Source organism: Ascaphus truei, chromosome 5 (assembly GCF_040206685.1).
Source record: "Ascaphus truei isolate aAscTru1 chromosome 5, aAscTru1.hap1, whole genome shotgun sequence".
NCBI classification, from domain to species: Eukaryota; Metazoa; Chordata; class Amphibia; order Anura; family Ascaphidae; genus Ascaphus; species Ascaphus truei.
The window spans coordinates 197463824-197485925 of NC_134487.1; the positions used below are offsets into that span (position 1 = coordinate 197463824).

Consider the following 22102-nt stretch of genomic DNA (forward strand, 5'->3'; position numbering starts at 1 on the left):
ATAACCTCTCTCTAGCATTGCTTGGGGGAAAGATATCACTTGGAGCAAGTGTATTTTTTAAATTCTTAGCTTTTCTATAAATGAATTTAGGTGTTTGGGAAATATAATCTCCAAGGGTCGTGTCATTACATAGAATTGCCCAATGGTTTTTAAAAATCTCTTCAATTTTTACATTGACTGAATTGAAAGTGGTAATGAAAGGAACCTTCAATTGTCTGGTGGGGCCTGATAGTACTTTTGGTGCTCTAGGTACAATTATAGAGTCCCTATTCATACCTCTAACTTTATCCAAATCTAATAATAAACTTGATTCCAGGTATCCCCTTCAATAAATGTAAGAAATAATTGTTGAGCCTGCTCCTCGAAATCCTCAGGGGTACTACAATTTCTTTTTATTCTAACGAATTGGCCCTTGGAATGTTGGAAATCCATGTTCTCTTGTGGTTGCTAGTGGCCATCAGTAGATTATTTGAATCCGCTTCTTTAAAGAAGACTGTAACAGGGGACTTATCCCTGTTCACAAATGTGCTTCTAATCCAGCAGTGTGGTGGTTAACTGCTGGTAGCAAATTAACTAACACCACCTGCCTGATTACAGGTGGTAGAAAAAGCCTGCCTTTGAGACAGGAAGTGACTCCTTAGCTCACGTGTGAGCTGAAATTTGGAGACAGAGCAGAGATTCTTGAGTCTCCCAGGAGAGACTGACCAAGAGAACACAGATCTCTGGAGCTGACAAATAAGACTTCTAAACCTGGATGCTAACATTTTCTGTGCACACACGGGTGCGGTTCCAGGAGAGCAGAGAAGCTTACTCTACAGCAGCTAACAGATAAGACTTTTATTACAAGACTTTTTATATCTGTTCATTTCATGCTATGTGTTTGGGGCTGGGAGACATGCTTATCTAAGGGAGTTGTGAATTAATTGCATAGTATTTCACTAGAAATACTCCCAAGTGAATAGAAGCTTTGTTCCCCCCCTGTGTTTGGATGGTTTCCTGATGAAAAAGAAAAGGCACAATAAAGCCTTGTTATAATTTCACCTTACAAAAGTCTCCAATTGTGTACCTCTGTGAGCGTCCGTCTTCAAAGACTTTTGCGGAAACATTTCCACTGTCAGTAGCAGTTAGTTTAAGATCCAGGAAATCAATTGAACTCACATCTGATTTATGACTAAAGATTAAGTTTATATCAATGTCATTCAGATAGTTAACGAATTCATTAATATTGGCCTCATCGCCATCCCATACGCAAAGGATGTCATCAGTAAAGCGCCGCCAAACAATCACATTACGATGGAACGGATTGTTGGCCCAGATCCTTTGTCTCTCCCAGTTCCTCACGTACAGGTTTGCGAAACTGGGGGCAAAACGTGTCCCAATTGCAGTCCCGCAAACCTGCAAGAAGAACTGGGAGAGAAACATGAAGTAATTGTGGGCCAATATGAATTCAATTGATCCCAGAATAAACTCTACCTTAAGGGGATGTAATAAACAATCACCCTCCATGAATGATCTCACTGCTGACAATCCTTTGTCGTGTGGAATGTGTGTAGATAACGCCTGTACATCGCAGGTCAGCCATCTATATGACTCTTTCCACTTAAAGTCTACAAAGGTCTGAAGTACTGATGAAGTACCTTTTAAATACGAGGGCAGGGTAACCACATAGGGAAGAAAAACACGAGTGACGCGGCGGTCACAGCTCCTTCAAAACAGCCAGACGCATTGAAAAATAAAAAACTTTATTGAATCAAGAAAATGAACATCAGCAAAAGAAAACTCTGACGCGTTTCATCCAGAAATGGACTTTATCAAAGAGTAAATTCCCTTACCATGAGTCCATCCTTATATAGGTGTTGAGAAAATGGAGCAAGCGAGAGAATACAAGACGTTCAAGGAGTTTAGAGGCAAAAGGCCGGAGGGAGACAGGTCAATATTTAGAAAGACAGGTAGGGTCCTGCTTGCTGTTTTTGAGTAATGGTATAACTGTTGCATGTTTGAAGGAGGCATTAAAAATGTGTGTGAGCATAGGAATTATAGTAGGAGCAAGAGGTTTTAGGAGATGGGAGGGAATGGGCCAGGAGGGCAAGTGGTAAAGGCAGAAGAGGAGATCAGCCGTGACACTTCCGCCTCTGAGACAGTGGAAAAAGAGTCAAGAAAGGCAGGAGGAGAGTTAGGAAGTGGTGTAGGATGGGAGGAGGAAACAGAGGGGATGTTCTGTCGTATGGGTTCTACCGTTTCCTTAAAATAGTCAGCAAAGTCCTGAGGTGAGATGGAGGAAGAAGAAGAGGCAGCTGAGGGTGGTTTGAGTAGAGATTCAAAGACAGAGAAAAGTTGGCGTGGGTTAGACTTGTGCGTGTTGATCAGTGAACAAAAAAAAGTAGGTTTGTTTAGCCTGAGAGAGGGCAGAGTTGAAACAGGATAGCATAAATTTATAGTGAAGGAAGTCTGCGTTGAGAGGAACGAGTGGAGGAATGCAGCATGCACGTGTGGGAATTTAGCCAGGGTCTGGGGTTAGAAGGGCGAGAATGACAGAGAGAAAGTGGTGCATGTAGATCAAGAGAGGAGGATAGGGCAGAGTTGTAGTTGCTGACCTGCTTGGAAAAAAAAGTTCCATATTTTGCTCCATTCTATTGCATATATGTGTATTAGTTCATGAATTTATACCGTAGATGTCACCAAAAATGTTTACAGTAGGTCAGCAAAACAGTACAATTCAGACACATACAGATAGTTCCTGTAAACAAGCTATTGGAGTAAGATTTTGACTCAATACCTGGCATGTGAATGTGTCTGAATGAAATATTACTTAAGTAATAATCCCCTCAGAACAGGGCATTACTGGCCAATAATGCCCTGGCTGGAAGAGTTGAAGGCCCAGGCGAAGCCGAGGGACTTTAACCCTGTTCTGAGGGGATTATTCATGTTATAGGCTAAATTTAGGCTTTTTTCATAAATAAAAAAAACTTGGTGGAGGTGCGTGCACGTAGGTGAGGTGGATGGCAGCATAAGCCGAAAGCTCCGTCCCCTACTGAGAATGAAAAAATAAAATATCCACATTAAAGCGCTCATTCCAGCATAAAATTACCCCAGCATTAGAAGTGACTATACTGAGATGGCTCCACAGAAGAACCGGAAAAAAAATACTGGAGATCTCAGAAAATACCTCAGTAGATCTAGCTCGCGGGCCGCCGGAGCAGAAATGGCGCCGCATTCGAATCGCGGCTCGGATTCTTACCGGGAAGATGAATTAGCAGAGGGGCCAAAACAGCTACCGGTCCGCCGCTGCGACTTTGACAAACTTTACCGGGACCTCAAAACTCTCTGCAGGCTGAGATCCAAGAGCTCCGTAGAGAGGTGCAACATGTAGGAGAGCAGACCGGGGCGCTAGAGGAAAAAAATGGCGGCCGCGTCCAAATCAATTAAAAAAACGGACAAGACGAACGCTCACCTACAGACACAAGTGGCTGAATTAGCTGACTGGCAGGAGGATGCGGAAAATCGGGAGCGCCGGAACAATGTCCGAATTTGCGGTGTTCCTGAGTCGGTCACGGATGTAGAGGGCTTTGTCTCCCGGTGGATGGCAGCGATATTACCGGATTTACCAGAGAATGAGCTGTTGATGGACTGCAGCCTATGGAACAACCAAGGGACGTGATCGCCAGGCTTCACTACTTTCGTACGCGTGAGGCGTTGTTCCAAAGGTCCAAAACGGAAGGGTCATGCAAGTTTGAGGAGGCCTCTCTACAAATTTTTCAGGATCTATCGCCGGTAACCTTAGCCAGACGAAGGAGACTTCAAGCGGTAACAAAGGTCCTACAAGAGAGGGCTATCTGCTATAGATGGACCTTCCCGTTTGGCCTCCTAGTAATTAAGAACAGGAGAGCCATGTCCATCAAAGAACCTGAAGAGGGTGAGGACTTCCTGCATAAAATTGGTCTAAAGGAGGGCCCGAGTACAAGCCCACCACTGGGTCAGCCGACGGAGCAGGAATGGCAGAAGGTGGGCCTAATCCGAACCGAGGGACTGAGGCCTCAGCAGATGAATAAAACGTTACAAAGTTCTGAGTTGTGAGTGGTTTGCAGTTAAAAGGATTAACCGATGTTCCGGTGCATTAAAGACTTTGGCCTAGTGAAACGTTATCTACCCCATTCAATAACAGCTGTTGCCACAGAGCAGTTGGTCCTCAAGGACTCAAAGGCAACCATAAAAGGAATGGGCAAGCGGACATAAACCTGAAATAAAAATAATGAATAAAAAAGTCACATTACCTGAGCAGAGGATTACCAGTTTCGGCAGAGATGGCGGCTGCTAACGGTGGAACGCATGCATCTAAAATGGCGGCGGTGGAGGACAAGGGCGACATCAAGAGAACAACAAGGCGAGGAGATTCTAGTGGCGGGAAGAAGAAGTGGGAAAGCGGCTGTCCTCAGGAGCATCCAGTAGCGGAATGACGTCACCCGGACATGCGTCACAGGAAGTGACCGGTGGCCATCTTGGATGGGGCAGTGCGGGGACCTCCGATACACTTGTGTGGCACCGCAGCTAGCATGGTCCCGCAAGATCAGGAATGATCCATGAGAGGGTCGGAGTAGTGGGGCGGACGACAGTCACGGGACCGGGGAAGTAGGAGAATAGACATAAGGAGCCTACAGAGTTGAAGGATGAAACAGAAGGGGAGGGGACAGGGTTGGAAGAGAAGGGAGAAAGAGTAGGAAAGGAAGAGGGCTGAGAGGGGGGAAAGGAGAAAAATTGAGCCCCCCCAAAGGAGAAAAAGGTTAGGTTTTAACAAGAAGGCGGAAGCAGAGAATGGGGAGAAAGGATGCAGGTAAAATCACTTGGGAGGTAATGTAGACCGTGAGGTTAAAAGTTTTAAAGTTTTTTGATATGGTTAGGAACAGAGGCTTTAGGCTGGATGGGAGTCCCCTCCTGAGGGGAAGAGGAGTTGAGGGGATAGGGGTATAAACTTGGATATGAGTTGTAAGTTTATGTAAGAGGGGGGGAAGGGGGTTGGGTCCATTCCCATGAACAGTATGGGTCTCCACATGAGTACCAGTAGGCCCACGCCATGGTGGCTCATGCAAGTCCCCACTGGACCAGCGGGCACCGAGGTCAGCAGTTGGGAGAAGAACACCCAGGACTGCGACCAAGCTGGACGACCAGGAGGGGCATTTACTGTGGTAGCCAGGGTTAGCTCGAAGGCTGCCACAGGTGGTTCATTATTTGTATTGATCTGTTGTTCGTGTTTATCTCATTGTTTCCCTTTTGTTTGTACCAGTGTTTTTTTTCTTCCCCGGTAGCCAGAGAGTATGAGTCAGATGTGGTCCAACTCAAAGCGGAGGGCCTCGTACAGGATCACACTACGGGAACAGGTAGCCCATAGTAAAGCTCAACCCTTAATATCATCAAATGGCTAAGGACTTCGTAATTTTGTCCCACAATGTTAAGGGATTTAATAGTCCCCAGAAGCGGCGGACGGCCCTGACTGATTACAAGAGATATGACCAGACATTATGCTCATACAAGAGACACTTCTCCAAATCGAATTCCCCAACATACATAGATGGCAGATACAGGAATTGGTCCTCAGCATCAGCAAACAAAAAAAAGAGAGGAGTAGCAATCCTTGTCCACAATCGGGTACCGTTGAATATTAACTTACAGCTGCGGCCGCCTTTATCCTAGTGCGGCCGTATCAGCGCAACTATGAAAACCGCGGGCAGATGCAGTATTTTTTTTTTCCGGAATATGTTCCGGTATTTTAGCGTTCGTAATATTAGCATTTTATTAGCGCTATCTGCAATACTGCAATACCATCTAAAAACTCAGGGGGTGTTCACGAGCTGTTGTCTTCAAAGTCTAATACTTCAGAAGTTCAACCTACAGTATAGTACACAGTCTGTGTGTGCGCATGCAGTAATTGTAAATTTGCATATTTATACATGCATGTGCAGTGCTGTATGTCTCATTTGAACATTGTTGAAATGCATAGACGTGTACTGTAACAGTATCACATTTCGGCATATACAGCGCTCTCCCCTCGCTCGCCCCCGTACACACACAGGCTAATTTACTGCACTGCAGTATTTCAACTTCTTATCTTATCTACAGTACAGTACACCTCTCCCACACCTTTCCTTTGAATGTGTGTCTTTCTGGTTTCAATAACATTCTGGCTTGCTACATAGCTGATGATTACTGCGCATATGTCTATAACTTTACCACTGCTTGCTTGCGAAGTTCAAGAGTGAGTGCCTAAACCATCTTGATATTACGATATTCAATCTGTGCTGTAGCTTTTGACTGCGACACTGTGCGTTTGACTGCACATGGTTGATTTGTGTGGTTTTAATGTATTTGGGGGTGTGGGGATCAAGATATTATGATGACCTGCCTGTTGAAAATATGTCATGTCTTTGAACTAGAGTACAGCTAATCCTTCATGCAGCTGTACCCTGTACCCCCCTCCCCCACGCACACACAAGGCTTGCTCAAGGATTTAAACCTCTTATCGACACCTCTCCAGAACCATTCCGTTTCTAAAGCTTGTCATTGTGCTTTTAATCGTCCCTAGCCGAGCATCACCTCTCTGCGCCTGCGTGTAATCCTCTTTGAGAAGGGAGCTAGCTGATGATTACTGCGCATGACTCACCCATCCACCCCCCCCAACCCTTTGAGGCTTTATTTACGGTAACGCTTGTGATAATCCCTTTTCGAATTTGATATGTAAATCTGATTTGCACAGCGCTGTGAAATTGAGAGTTAAAAAAAACATAATCTGATTCAAGTTTTTGATGCAGTAAGTTACCACTTTTTGTCATTCTTTCTTTTTCTTTGGTGTAGGGGAGGGGGGTTTGTCAATGATTATGATTATCATGAATGTAAAGAAATATTTATTTTATTTTATCAGGAACAAAAAATACAAATATACAAATAATCATGAATAATACAAAATGCAGTCTTTATTCAGTTCTTCTGTCAGTTGAAAATTGAGGGCCGCTGGATAATCATAAATAATGCACCTTGATAATAATATTAATTAATAATATATAATATATAATAATATATATAATAATATAACATTTTCCGTCTTTATCTTCTACCTCATTCTGTGTAGTTCATTGAGAGAGGGGATTGTGCTAATCATGTGTAAATCATGACTGCACTTTAGATACACTTTACTGTACACGCAGTTCACACAATGTACACATGATTCCTCCCCTCTCCCTTTCCACCATTTTTTTCTCTGAAAAGACAAGAAAATAAAAAATTAGTGCAGTTAGGTGCATATTATGGCATTGTGTACTTTATAGCTACTCCATATTGGACTACAGTATGCAGTTAGTACTGTCAAACTAGTCTATACTGGAACTACTGTATACTGTGACTTCTGTTAAATACTTTGTAACCAGATGGCTAGTGCTGCTCTCTCAGGAAAGAAAAAATCTGTGCCATACTTACCTGTATTATACTGTACTTACAATACTACAGTACAGTACTATACCATACTACCTTCCTGATGCTTGCCCATTACGCTCGATCACAATGGGCAACACAGTCGCAATATGGACGGTGAGTACATCGTTCCAAAAACTCATTATGCCTTGCGCCAACTCATCCTTTTTGGAGGGTTTCACGACTTTGCGGATATGATCCTTCAGCTGATGCCAGACCATTTCGATAGGATTGAAGTCTGGCGATCTGTCATTGGAGGGGGAAAAAAAGGACAATTAGTTAAAGAGATACACAGTAAAAACAGTGGGAAAAAATGAGACACGGTTACTGCACTTACTCCTCTGGCGTCTTCACCCAGTTGATACGCACTCAAGAATATACGCTGTTGACGCGATGTGCTTCGGATCGTTGTCCTGGTAGAAACGGTGACCATTTAGGAACTCACGTGTGATGTATTCCACAATCTCGGGCACAATTTGCTCTTGGAAGAAAGCTTTATTCATGATTCCTATAACAAGAAAAGAAAAGTGCTCAAAAAACTGCACACTAGTACAGTACAGTTGATAAGTCAAAAGCGTGTGACTTATTTTACCTTCAAAGATGACAATGCATCCTGGTCCACGCCTATAGATGGAACCCCACGCATGCATCTTCACTGGGTGTTTTGGACGCGGCTTCATAGATATGCGACCTTTTTTGTGGAATGTAAAGGTGGCAAATCTCTCCAGCGGTACAGTAGACTCGTCAGTGAAGATGCAATCCTGGAAAGTTTCTCCACTGTCAATCCATGCCTGGGCCTGGACCACTCTCTTGATCTTGTTAACGTCCCTTATCATAGGGTATGCTCTGTAATGACAAGGAATAATTTTATAGATACAGTACAGTTTCTTAAACAACACTTTAACCTCCTGTACTGTCCAGTACTAACCTCACACGTCCATATTTCCATCCAATTCTGCGTCTCATCTTCTTTATGCTGGTCTCGGATACAGTGAGATTGTGATTTTGCAGCAGAGTGTATTTGACCCTTAAGGCACTCTTCTCATCATTCTCTTCACTTATTTTGTCGACCAGAAGAGTTGTCTCCCTACAGTGTACAGAAAAACAACAATCCGGTAAGTTACAGTGCAGTAGGCAGTTACTGTACATTGTTACAGTAAACAATTAAGGATGCAGCAATATAAACAAGAATAGATATACTGTATTATATACTGTAGTTATATAAATATTCTGACAAAGTTGAGACATTAGGGGGTCTGACATAACAGCATTAGGATCAAAGCAGCCATTTGTTTGACTATTTTCACTCCGACATCTTGTCTTGTCTTTGTGAGTTTTAATGTTATCATTCTATGTGAAGGAATCTGTGTGAAACAGAGAATGGAATGTTTTCGCTCCTAGCTGACTTTATTGATCGTTCCTCATCCAATCAGCTTCCAAATTGAAAGTGTAAACAGGCCAGATATTATGAGAAAGCCTCGTTAGTAGTCTAAGATAAACTGTTTCTCATACAATGTGCCAAGTGGCAGAACTGACATCACATTTAACCCCATAATGATTTTTAGCTTACAGACAGTTATCCAGTATTATTATGTATTACAAAATGACATCAGCTTTAGTATTGTTATGTATTACTAAATTAGGTAATATTAGTGACGTGCAAGCCCCCCCATAAAGGGGTGGAGCTTTTGGTTTTAGGATATAAATATATGGCATACTAAGTTATTGTTAGAGAGCTTTTTATCAAAAGCTGTCTCCGTTGTGCACTTGATTTGAATAAATTCACGTGTTATTCTGTTTCAAAATAACCTCAGACTGTGTTTTTTATTTAAGCTTTTCTCAGATGGCGCATTCCGAATAGGGACTCAATATCATCGGAATCGAGCACCAAGATGAATCACTCCATCACTCAAACCTGAGCGCTCATATGAATCAAGGTAACGCTACCTGCATTTTTTAGACAAACAGCCTGATTAAATTGTTTTGAGTGATGCTTGGAGCTGATTTTTGAACGGTGTCTTATCAGATGTGACGAGTAAGAATCCCTAGCAGTTTCACGTGAATTTATTATTCTCTGTTCCTGTATTCATTTTAAAGTGTAAGAGGGTTAAGAGTTGTTAGGGGCTAAGATAAGAGTCCCTTTAAAAGTTTTGGTGTTTTGGTGATGAAGGTGAGTGTTTGTATGCTTAAAGGGATTGTTTTCAGACCGTCCGGGGTTGTGATAAATATTTTTGTTGTCTGAGCAGGACGGGTCCCTGATTGTACATTTGCTCTGTTTTGTCATTTACATACCAAGTGAGTTATTCATGGATATAGGGTATGGGTATGGGATATGGGTATCCATGTTATAAAAGTATAAGGTTTATCCCTTATAAGTATGGGTTGGACCCGCTGAAGTGATTCAAGTTGGTATAGTTATGGTGAGAAAATGTGATTGGGGAACAGTCTCGTGACAGGTCCTTATTTGCATATTTACACTATTCAGAACAATAACATGCCAAAAGAGTTGTACGTAATCAGCTTGCGCTGATTATTGTAACGCTAAATTGTACAGGTAAATTAACAGTTGATTGCTGTAGCCGAAGTATTGTACTGTACATTGTCAATTAACATTGATTATTGTAGCCGAAGAAGTATTGTACAGGTCAATTAAATTTGCTTTCTGTAACCGAAGAAGTATTGTACAGGTTAATTAAATTTGATTTCTGTAACAGGGGAATAATGGGAAACCAAAAATTCTCAAAGGATTGTGTGTCTGCAGATGAAAATAATAAAGAATGAATACAGAGAACGAAAAGAGACAATATAAATATATTTTGTTGGCCAGAGAATGGCACTGTTTGTACTATTATCAAAAAATTGTGCAGATGTTTAAATGAAAGAGGGGTCTTTTTCTGTGGGATTGATAAGCTCAGGGTGCGCTGTCTCGTGTGTTTTTGAATCCCACAGGGAAACAGACCTTACGTTAATACTGTATGGGTCAAAAGAATTCTGTTGAGGGACAGAAGGGTCCTGCTGCATTCATTTTTACCATTGCCAGGACAGAAGTTAATATAATAACAAGTGAAATAGAAAGTGACTAGGACAGAAATAGCAAGTGAATTTGCCGATAGATAATCAAGGCATATGATGGTGTTGAGGAAGTAGATATTGAGGGTTATTTTTATGAAAGGTTATATGCAGAAATTGGGACACAATTAGAGACTGTGTATATTGTTTAGACGGGACAGAAAGTGTTTGGAAGGGACAGAAAGTGTTATAATTGTAAAAAAAAAAGGCAGGACATTTTTGCTAGTAATTGCAGAGCAGCCCTTAGAGAGAGAAGATAACGGAAAAGAATGGGAGTAGCTCTGTAACTGGTAAAAATTTAAAAGGTTTGTTCGTACTGGCCACACGAATGGGTCTTTTAAACCAGAAAATATTATTTATCCTTCTGTTTTAATGGCAACTAGAAAGAGAATCAGAATAACAGCAGCACAGACCTCTCCAAAAAAAAACTTTTTCTCCAAAGGAATGTGCAAAAGATACGAAAAATGAACTCAAAAGCTGATTCGCTGTGTTGGAGAGAAGTTTGTGTCTATGTTCTTTGTGTGTCTGTATTGTGGTTTCTGTATTGTGTGTAAACCAGTAAAAACAAGTCAATTGAAATTTCTATAGGATTAGGATATGTTGCAAAGAGATTTTAAGCTCACACGTATTGTTTAAATTATATATGGTGTGTGCAGTTGTATAATTGTCATATTTTTATTTTTAAGAGGCCATATTTTTATTTTTGAGAGGCCATATTTTTATTTTTGAGAGGCCATATTTTTATTTTTGAGAGGCCATATTTTTATTTTTAGAGAGGCCATATTTTTTTCATTTTTATTGTTTTGGAAAGAGCTCCATTTTTAACTTTGAGTTGAAGTTTCAATTCAGTAATTAATATTTAGAAGACTGAGAAGCTTTTTTGTTATCTGCTCGGCACTCTCAAGGTCTTTTTGGCGAAACACCCGGGCTTGCAAATTGCCCAAGATAAACAAGCTCTGAAATTTTTCTCTGAGTGTCTTTAAAAAAATAACGCTTTCAGTGTGTTCGGCACTGTGCAAAGAGATTATATTACAAAAATTAGTGTGAAGTCCTATACAAAAGCATTTGACTATTAACTAAATATGATGTATTTTATAACTTCTAACCCTTTATTTTTCCATAAGTGTTCTCTTTTATTATAAGCAGTAGTTATTGTTAAAATATTTGTAGAATGTTTTGCCAGGAAGTGGTGCATTAGGAGTCACCTCTCGTTTTTGGATATGTTCTAGGTATAGAGTTAAAGGACAGTTGATATATAGTTGCAAATACAGTTACATAAGTGAGCAGGGTATACATTATATGCAAGGCATTTCACATTTTTAGCAGAATAGTTACAATGGAGTGTTTGGGGTGGAGACCAGACTGGAATTGGCTAGGGGCATTTGTCTTAGTATAGTAATAGTTTAATTGGGAGTAAACACATTTTTTCCATGACTTTGGATAGTATTGTAGTGTATGACTTTATTTATGTATAGCGTCAAAAAATGTTCTCAGCACTTCACAAAGAATACAGTAGAGGGAATTATAATACAATAGTAAGTGCAGCAAAATCAGACAATAGGAAAAGAAATCCCTGCCCTGAAGAGCTTACAATCTAAGATTTGAGTGGAATTTACAGAGATAGCAGGTGAGGGAATAAGTGCTGTAGATGGCAGTGCTTGGCCACGATGGGTGTGGTAGGAGTGACTGTGTGTGGAATAGTAGCCATGAGTGCAGGCTATTGGGATGTTTAATTTGTGGGGCAAGTTTTAAGGTTAGTTAGTATTTTATGAAAAGGTTGATACCATTTGCATCGGAGGAGATGACAGTGAGGCATGAATGAGAGCAGGTGTGTATGGGGAGAAGAGAGATTGGTCTGTAGTTTGAGACAGTGTTTTTGTCCCCACTTTTGAAGATTGGGTCAGCTCTGGTAGTTTTCCAGGTCTTAGGGATATGGCCTGCAGAAAGGATAGAGTTGATTATGGAAGCAATTGGTTTGACAATGGATGAGGCCCAAAGGCTTAGGAACTTAGATTGTAGTACAGTCATTAGTTGCTTAGTTTTAAATATGAGGAGCATTAATAGGAGATACCTCTGTCTATATGCGGATGTTAAGACAGTAGTAAACACATTGATACACGAATTTATTCCTAGGTATAAATTATCTCCCTTTGAGACACTTATGGGATGACTTATGACTAGCAGTAGTTCAAAGTAACAAATTAAGGACCATCTATTGGTAATAAAACAATAAGTATTGTATGCCACTAATACATTTTTTGAGTCTCACTAGGCAAAGTTGAAAGTGCACCTAAGCGAGACAGAGTTAAAGGTCAAGTAGTTCCTAAACAAGCATGCTCCACATCCCAGATGAAAGGGCCCATACTAACCACCAATACAGCAATTAAAGTGTCAGAGATTTCTTCCTGGATCCACGTGGCTCACATAAAACTCATTCCAGCTCCACCAAAGACCAAAGTCATCTAAAGCACAGCCGCATCAAGTTAACGTCTTGCCGAGTCACAACTCTAACCGTTAACCAACGAGGAAAATAAGCTACCAGACAGAGGCCTGATCTTATCAGGAACATTTCATTTTTTCAAAGACTCAGAACATTTCATTTTTTCAAAGACTCAATATTTTTATTCTTTTATAGTGTGTATAAGTTAGAATTTTAAGATGAATGCACCATTGGGTTTGCGAAGGTATAACCTTCACAGAGAGATGGCAGGATTGTCATGATGATGCTCTGCGGAGCTTTGTCAACAATACTCATCTGCCTGTGTTCCTTATACATCGCAGATATCTATCACCATGGTCAAGGTAACACTACACTAATTCACCATCTCACCCACAAACATCACAAAGTCTCAGTAAAAGAATGTTGTGCTACTTCTCAAAATATATGATGGTAGAGATAGATGCCATTTTCTTTAGCTAGCAGCAGAAAGGTCTAGCATTTTTGTATCCATTTTTACACACTACAAACACCAAATATTTCAGGGCTGAAAGTAGTTATTGGAAAGAACAATTCTGGGTTAGTTTAGTTCTAAATGTAGGAGGTGGGTTACTATATGACAGGCTTAATCCATTAACAGATGTGTTAGAGGATGTCCTCAATCACACCACTACAGCTATTGCACCACTAAACCAAGAACAGGTCCAGATCAGGCCTATGGCTTTACAAAATAGAGTGGCTTTAGATTACATTTTAGCATCAAAAGGAGGTGTACTGCTGCGGCCAAGTTTATTCGAGCATTTGCCCGTTCTTGGCCGCAGCAGTATCCTGGCGCGTGCCGGAGGGTGACGGGCGCGCGCTGAAGCAGCGGAAGAGCGCCCTCCGATCGGGGCGCTCTCCCTACCGCTGCCGGGTCCGCCGGGTCCCCCGGAACCCCCTGCCGCCGTCCCGCGATCGCGGGACACCAGGGCTCCCTCGGGGAGCGCTGGCACCCGATGATGCGTGACCGCGCATCGGTGATGCGCGGCACGCTGAGGGAGTGCGGCTCGCAAGCCGGGACATTTCCCGGCTTGCGGAATGAGCCGCACTCGGATAAACTGTGTCGGCAGTGTATGTGCCCTAATTAAAGAACAATGTTGTGTTTTCATCCAAGATCAGAGTGGCAAGGTACAGCATGAGTTAGACAAGATAGAAGAAATTCAAGAAAGACTTAGGAAGGAAAGTGACACAGACTGGAACCCTTTGGGGCTGGGTGGATTGGTGGAATCACTAGGAGTGAAATTTTTGAATGCGGTAATGTGTGTGATTGTGATACTCGTTGTCATCTATGTTTGTGTTACGTTTGTCAAAGGCATGATCCACAAATATGCAACCCCCTCTGCAGACATAATGCCATTGTTTGCTGAACCAATTTACAGCAGTCCCTTGAAGAAAGAAGATGCCAAGTACAATGTTCTAACTCTGGAAAAGAATTTGGCTATAACGCCATACTATGAGACTATGACTACATTTGGCAGGCACCCGCGTGCACTGTCCTATACCCTCAAGCAGCATTATGAGATGATGGAGCACCCCTGTGCCTCCCAACGTGTTTCTTGACTAAAATCATGCCAATAATTCTCAAAAAACAATGTTTAAAAGAATCAGAGGAGGGACTGACAAGTTGAGACATTAGGGGGTCTAACATAACAGCATTAGGATCAAAGCAGCCATTTTGTTTGACTATTTTCAGTCCACCATCTTGTCTTGTCTTTGTGAGTTTCAATGTCATCATTCTATGTGAAGAAATCTGTGTGAAACAGAGAATGGAATGTTTTCGCTCCTAGCTGACTTTATTGATCGTTCCTTATCCAATCAGCTTCCAAATTGAAAGTGTAAACAGGCCAGATATTATGAGAAAGCCTCGTTAGTAGTCTAAGATAAAATGTTTCTCATACAATGTGCCAAGTGGCAGAACTGACATCACATTTAACCCCATAATGATTTTTAGCTTACAGACAGTTATCCAGTATTATTATGAATTCCAAAATGACATCAGCTTTAGTATTATTATAGAAAAAAGAAAAAAACAGCGCAAAAAAACCTCATAGTGTAGTATTTAAAGAATATTTATAGAATAAAAAGGTGATTATTGCACGTACATCAAGAAAAAGCATATATCAACAGGACATGTTTTGGACATGTTACCACTCTTGGGAACTGCTCCGTGAAGGCTCACTGTCTCTCTGGATAATCCTCTTTATCCTCAACAGCTGTCCCAGCGAGGGGTGCACACCTCGTTAGGGATTCGCCCCACAGTGTGAGTCTACTCCAAAGCGTTAGTCTCCAGCGGGTCACTCGGCGGGAAGTTCAAGCCTCTGTGAGGGATCTCCCATCAGCTGTGGTCGTTGCAAGCGCTGTACACACACAGGCTGTTCCGGGTTGAACCGCAGTCGTCCTGACGTCATCAGACGGCGCCCTTGTATCACTCCCGCCTGCTCGCGGATGGTGAAGGCAGTAAAAGTCCAAAAGCATGTGCAAGAAATATGCTATATATAAAAACCACAATGGGTGTTGATAAAAATAATAATAAAGATGGAACGCGCCCTCTCCTACGCGTTTCGTAATCGATACTTCTTCAGGGAATAACGGAGGGGGTGTAAGGGGCGGTTCTTATACATATGAACCTAATCTGATTGGCCACAATAAATTGACGGACAATCCCCACCTGGGGAGCCAATATTGCACATCAAATCAGGATCTTAGGCACAACACAACATTAAATAAAATACACATCATTTAATTTTAATACACATTATGCAATAAATCAAAGTTTCTAAAAAATAAAGAGACAAAAGTTAGTAACATATTAAAAACAATACAAATATAGATACTATCGCTATCTCTGATTTAATGTTATGTGAATAAATAAAATGGTTTAAAAGACAAAAGGGACTGGTTTTTATCACGCATACATTGGCCTATGAGAGAAAGGAAAAGCCAATTTTAAAAATTAGTTAAAAATGTAAATAATATGGGTTACATCAATACTAAAAGATAAAAAGGATAAATTAAAAAAGAGACCAAACATCAATCTCTTCATTAAGACCTAGTGGAGATAGAGTTTGAAGTTTGTATATCCACAAACTTTCTTGTTTGGACAATTTCTTGTCTCTATCTCCACCACGTCTCCCTGCCTGGACAATTTGGATACCTATATACTGCACCGACACACTTTATTCGAGCAAATACCCAGTATGTACCTGGCAGATACCTGGAATGCGCCGCTCCTCACCTCTGACAAGCCCCGTTGCGTTTGCCTTCCCAGCCTGGGTTCATGCCTGGCTGACGGGTGGCTGATCTGTTAAATGATAATGATTAGGATTTAATAGGCTGCAATGCTTCGCGTGTCTACCAGATGGCATAAATTCATGAATTGTAATGCAGTATATATATATATACTGTGCAGTATTGCAGCCAGCGGGAATAAAATGCTTCAATCCCTGCCTGGAAAATAACCCAATGCACTCGGGCAGAAAACAGTCACAAACCTCAATACACCCGGGTATACCCGAATTCGTGGGACTAGCCGAGCTCGAATAAAGTGTGTCGCCAGTGTACGTCATGCAAGAGGGGTCTGAATTATGTTTGAGTTTAAAATGCCTGGATACGCTATGTTGCTCAAAGCCTATTTTAATGTTTCTAGCGTGTTCTAAAATCCTGACTCTTAAAAATCTTTTTGTCCGCCCTACGTATTGGTATCCACAGGGACACTGTAAAAGATATATCACATGTGTTGACTTGCAAGAAATGCAGTCTTTGACAGTAAAATTTTCTTTTGTGCTATTAGATTGAAAAGTTTTTCTATTTGGATTTAACATTTTGCAGGCTTTGCATTTACCACAGCAATAATTACCGTCGGGTTTACAGGGCATCCATGGGATCTCCAAAGGTGTTTTTGTTTGAGATCCGATGTCGCTCGGTGCCAAATAGTGTTTTAAAGTTTTTGCCCGACGGTAAATAAAGCTCGGTTTCTGGTTGAGGGAGGGACCCAGAATCGGGTCATTGCATAAGATATTCCAATTTTTATTAATTATTTTCTGAATACTAGTGCTAACAGAGCTAAATTCTGTAATAAAGGGTACATTTAATTTCTCCTCTTTCATTACTGTTTTTGTTAGTTTTTTCTGAACTAGTAAAGATTCCCTCTCCATTTTCTCAACTTTCTCTAGAGAACTGAGTAGCAAAGTCTTGTTGTACCCACGCTCAATAAACCTCTCAAATAGAGCGGTAGCTTGTGCTTCAAAGTCAGTTTGGAGACTACAATTCCGCTTTATGCGCATGAACTGACTTAGGGGTATATTGTCAATCCATGATCTTTTATGATTGCTGGATGACAATAGAAAGCTGTTTGCGTCCACCTTTTTGAAAAATGTTTTGGTGTTTACTGTTTCACCAACTCTAGATACCAGACTGAGGTCTAGAAAATCTATCTGGTTCACACTGGTCTCAGATGTAAATCTCAAATTCAGATTGTTATCATTCAGATAGATCTTAAAGAGCTCTAGGGTGTCATCATCACCCTCCCAGACACACAGGACATCATCGATATATCTCTGCCATACAATAACCCTATCTCTAAATGGGTTATTATGCCATATAAAGTTATCTTCCCATACCCCCATGTATATGTTTGCATAACTGGGGGCAAAACGCGTCCCCATGGCTGTGCCACACACTTGTAAGTAAAACTGATTCATAAATAGAAAATAGTTGTGTGACAGAATAAAGTTGATGGCTTCGATAATAAATTCACAATTTGAAGGGTGGAGATCTATATCTTTTGATAGTATCTCCTTAATTGCCCCAATCCCTTTATCATGGGGAATACATGTATAAAGGGACTGAACATCGAATGTTGCCCATCTGTACCCATCCTGCCATTTTATTGTTTTGACCAGATTCAAAACAGCAGTGGTATCTTTAATATAAGATGGGAGTACCTTCACATATTTCTGAAGAAAGAAATCTACGTACTGTGACAAATTCGATGTTAAAGAACCAATTCCGGAGATAATAGGTCTACCCGGTGGATCGATTGATGTCTTGTGTATCTTAGGAAGATGGTAATACACTGGTATAGTAGGGAATGTAATATTTAAAAATTGATATTCTGATTTATTCAAAACTGTGGACGCAACGGCTTCATCAAGAAGGCCCTGCAATTCTAGCACAAATTGTTTTGTAGGATCTGTACTGAGTCTGGCATAATACACCTGATCGTTCAATATGCGCATCGCCTCAGACTCATAGCTGACACGGTCTTGGATCACTACACCTCCACCTTTGTCGGCCTGTCTTATTATCAGATCCTTTCTGTCTTGTAGCTCTTTCAAAGCTAAATGTTCCTGATAGCTAAGATTGTGTGATATATCTGATGATTTAAAATTTTTAACCAATGATGTAAACTCATTATTTACTATATTAAAAAACGAATCAATAAAACTCCCTTTACTTTGGGCTGGGTAAAATTTAGAAGGTGGTCTAAAATTACTATGTTGGCATAAGTTAGTCAGGTCTTCTTCCGATAGTTTTTATGCGGTTTACGGTTCTCTCTGTGTTGTTCCTTATGGACTCTTTCCCCTTCAAAATGAAGGCTGTTCTCTCTTTTTTTATTCTGGTGCGATGCACCTTGAAGTTTATGGGGATTTTGACTATTAGAAGTAAAGCCCTTTTCTCTCTCAGATTTATTCCAGTCCTTTTGTCTACCATTATCATAGTCGTGTTTGTCACGATAAAATTTCTTTTGTTTATTCAACATTATCTCCTCCGTTGTAGACTCTAGTGTCATTTTTAGGTCGCATTCCAATTTGGAACAATCAGTGTGTAGCACTAATGGTTCCAAAATTGAGATCATTTTACCATAAAAACTATCGGAAATAGTCACAAGATAGACAATACAAAAGTTATAGTAAAAGGAGAGACAGTTCAAATACTAAACCAGAGCATGTTAGTAAAGAAACATATAGTAAAGATACACACTATAGAGAGAAACAAAACTGGAGGGCCAATACGCCCCCTAGAAAAGACTCTGAAAAAGAATCTCCCAAAAAATCCCTTTTTCTGGAGGAACTCAAGCTAAGATACTTGGGCCCAAAAGAGAAAGGGAGCCTGACAAGAGAGAAAGAGAAAAGAATTGTAGAGACTCCCAGGTCACAGAAAAGACACCACTCACCAGAAGAGGAACAAGAGGAGGGTGTAAGACCAAAACAAAGAAGGGAATTGAATTAAACGAATCTTTTAAAGGTATTTTTAATTTGTCTAAGGTCGAATTATCATTATGCCAAAAGTTGGTATTAAGTAAGGGTCTTAAATTCTCTCAATCAAGTGGTCCCAATGGGTTCCAGTTATTTTCGGACCTACATAGGTTCACGAGGAATCTGACACTTAAGAAACACTTCCTCAAAAAAGAAGTAGGAATAGATCCAAATAATATTTCTGAGAATCCTGGCCCTGACGAAGAAGACCTGACTAACTTATGCCAACATAGTAATTTTAGACCACCTTCTAAATTTTACCCAGCCCAAAGTAAAGGGAGTTTTATTGATTCGTTTTTTAATATAGTAAATAATGAGTTTACATCATTGGTTAAAAATTTTAAATCATCAGATATATCACACAATCTTAGCTATCAGGAACATTTAGCTTTGAAAGAGCTACAAGACAGAAAGGATCTGATAATAAGACAGGCCGACAAAGGTGGAGGTGTAGTGATCCAAGACCGTGTCAGCTATGAGTCTGAGGCGATGCGCATATTGAACGATCAGGTGTATTATGCCAGACTCAGTACAGATCCTACAAAACAATTTGTGCTAGAATTGCAGGGCCTTCTTGATGAAGCCGTTGCGTCCACAGTTTTGAATAAATCAGAATATCAATTTTTAAATATTACATTCCCTACTATACCAGTGTATTACCATCTTCCTAAGATACACAAGACATCAATCGATCCACCGGGTAGACCTATTATCTCCGGAATTGGTTCTTTAACATCGAATTTGTCACAGTACGTAGATTTCTTTCTTCAGAAATATGTGAAGGTACTCCCATCTTATATTAAAGATACCACTGCTGTTTTGAATCTGGTCAAAACAATAAAATGGCAGGATGGGTACAGATGGGCAACATTCGATGTTCAGTCCCTTTATACATGTATTCCCCATGATAAAGGGATTGGGGCAATTAAGGAGATACTATCAAAAGATATAGATCTCCACCCTTCAAATTGTGAATTTATTATCGAAGCCATCAACTTTATTCTGTCACACAACTATTTTCTATTTATGAATCAGTTTTACTTACAAGTGTGTGGCACAGCCATGGGGACGCGTTTTGCCCCCAGTTATGCAAACATATACATGGGGGTATGGGAAGATAACTTTATATGGCATAATAACCCATTTAGAGATAGGGTTATTGTATGGCAGAGATATATCGATGATGTCCTGTGTGTCTGGGAGGGTGATGATGACACCCTAGAGCTCTTTAAGATCTATCTGAATGATAACAATCTGAATTTGAGATTTACATCTGAGACCAGTGTGAACCAGATAGATTTTCTAGACCTCAGTCTGGTATCTAGAGTTGGTGAAACAGTAAACACCAAAACATTTTTCAAAAAGGTGGACGCAAACAGCTTTCTATTGTCATCCAGCAATCATAAAAGATCATGGATTGACAATATACCCCTAAGTCAGTTCATGCGCATAAAGCGGAATTGTAGTCTCCAAACTGACTTTGAAGCACAAGCTACCGCTCTATTTGAGAGGTTTATTGAGCGTGGGTACAACAAGACTTTGCTACTCAGTTCTCTAGAGAAAGTTGAGAAAATGGAGAGGGAATCTTTACTAGTTCAGAAAAAACTAACAAAAACAGTAATGAAAGAGGAGAAATTAAATGTACCCTTTATAACAGAATTTAGCTCTGTTAGCACTAGTATTCAGAAAATAATTAATAAAAATTGGAATATCTTATGCAATGACCCGATTCTGGGTCCCTCCCTCAACCAGAAACCGAGCTTTATTTACCGTCGGGCAAAAACTTTAAAACACTATTTGGCACCGAGCGACATCGGATCTCAAACAAAAACACCTTTGGAGATCCCATGGATGCCCTGTAAACCCGACGGTAATTATTGCTGTGGTAAATGCAAAGCCTGCAAAATGTTAAATCCAAATAGAAAAACTTTTCAATCTAATAGCACAAAAGAAAATTTTACTGTCAAAGACTGCATTTCTTGCAAGTCAACACATGTGATATATCTTTTACAGTGTCCCTGTGGATACCAATACGTAGGGCGGACAAAAAGATTTTTAAGAGTCAGGATTTTAGAACACGCTAGAAACATTAAAATAGGCTTTGAGCAACATAGCGTATCCAGGCATTTTAAACTCAAACATAATTCAGACCCCTCTTGCATGACGTATATAGGTATCCAAATTGTCCAGGCAGGGAGACGTGGTGGAGATAGAGACAAGAAATTGTCCAAACAAGAAAGTTTGTGGATATACAAACTTCAAACTCTATCTCCACTAGGTCTTAATGAAGAGATTGATGTTTGGTCTCTTTTTTAATTTATCCTTTTTATCTTTTAGTATTGATGTAACCCATATTATTTACATTTTTAACTAATTTTTAAAATTGGCTTTTCCTTTCTCTCATAGGCCAATGTATGCGTGATAAAAACCAGTCCCTTTTGTCTTTTAAACCATTATATTTATTCACATAACATTAAATCAGAGATAGCGATAGTATCTATATTTGTATTGTTTTTAATATGTTACTAACTTTTGTCTCTTTATTTTTTAGAAACTTTGATTTATTGCATAATGTGTATTAAAATTAAATGATGTGTATTTTATTTAATGTTGTGTTGTGCCTAAGATCCTGATTTGATGTGCAATATTGGCTCCCCAGGTGGGGATTGTCCGTCAATTTATTGTGGCCAATCAGATTAGGTTCATATGTATAAGAACCGCCCCGTACACCCCCTCCGTTATTCCCTGAAGAAGTATCGATTACGAAACGCGTAGGAGAGGGCGCGTTCCATCTTTATTATTATTTTTATCAACACCCATTGTGGTTTTTATATATAGCATATTT

The 22102-nt window shown here is 40.3% G+C and overlaps 1 protein-coding gene across 1 annotated transcript in view; it reads right to left on the bottom strand.

Annotated features, from left to right (window-relative positions):
• The window catches only part of LOC142495722 (zinc metalloproteinase-disintegrin-like cobrin), a 1243131-nt gene that overhangs the window by 817072 nt on the left and 403957 nt on the right, over positions 1-22102 (bottom strand). The gene's annotated exons all lie outside the window — the stretch shown is intronic.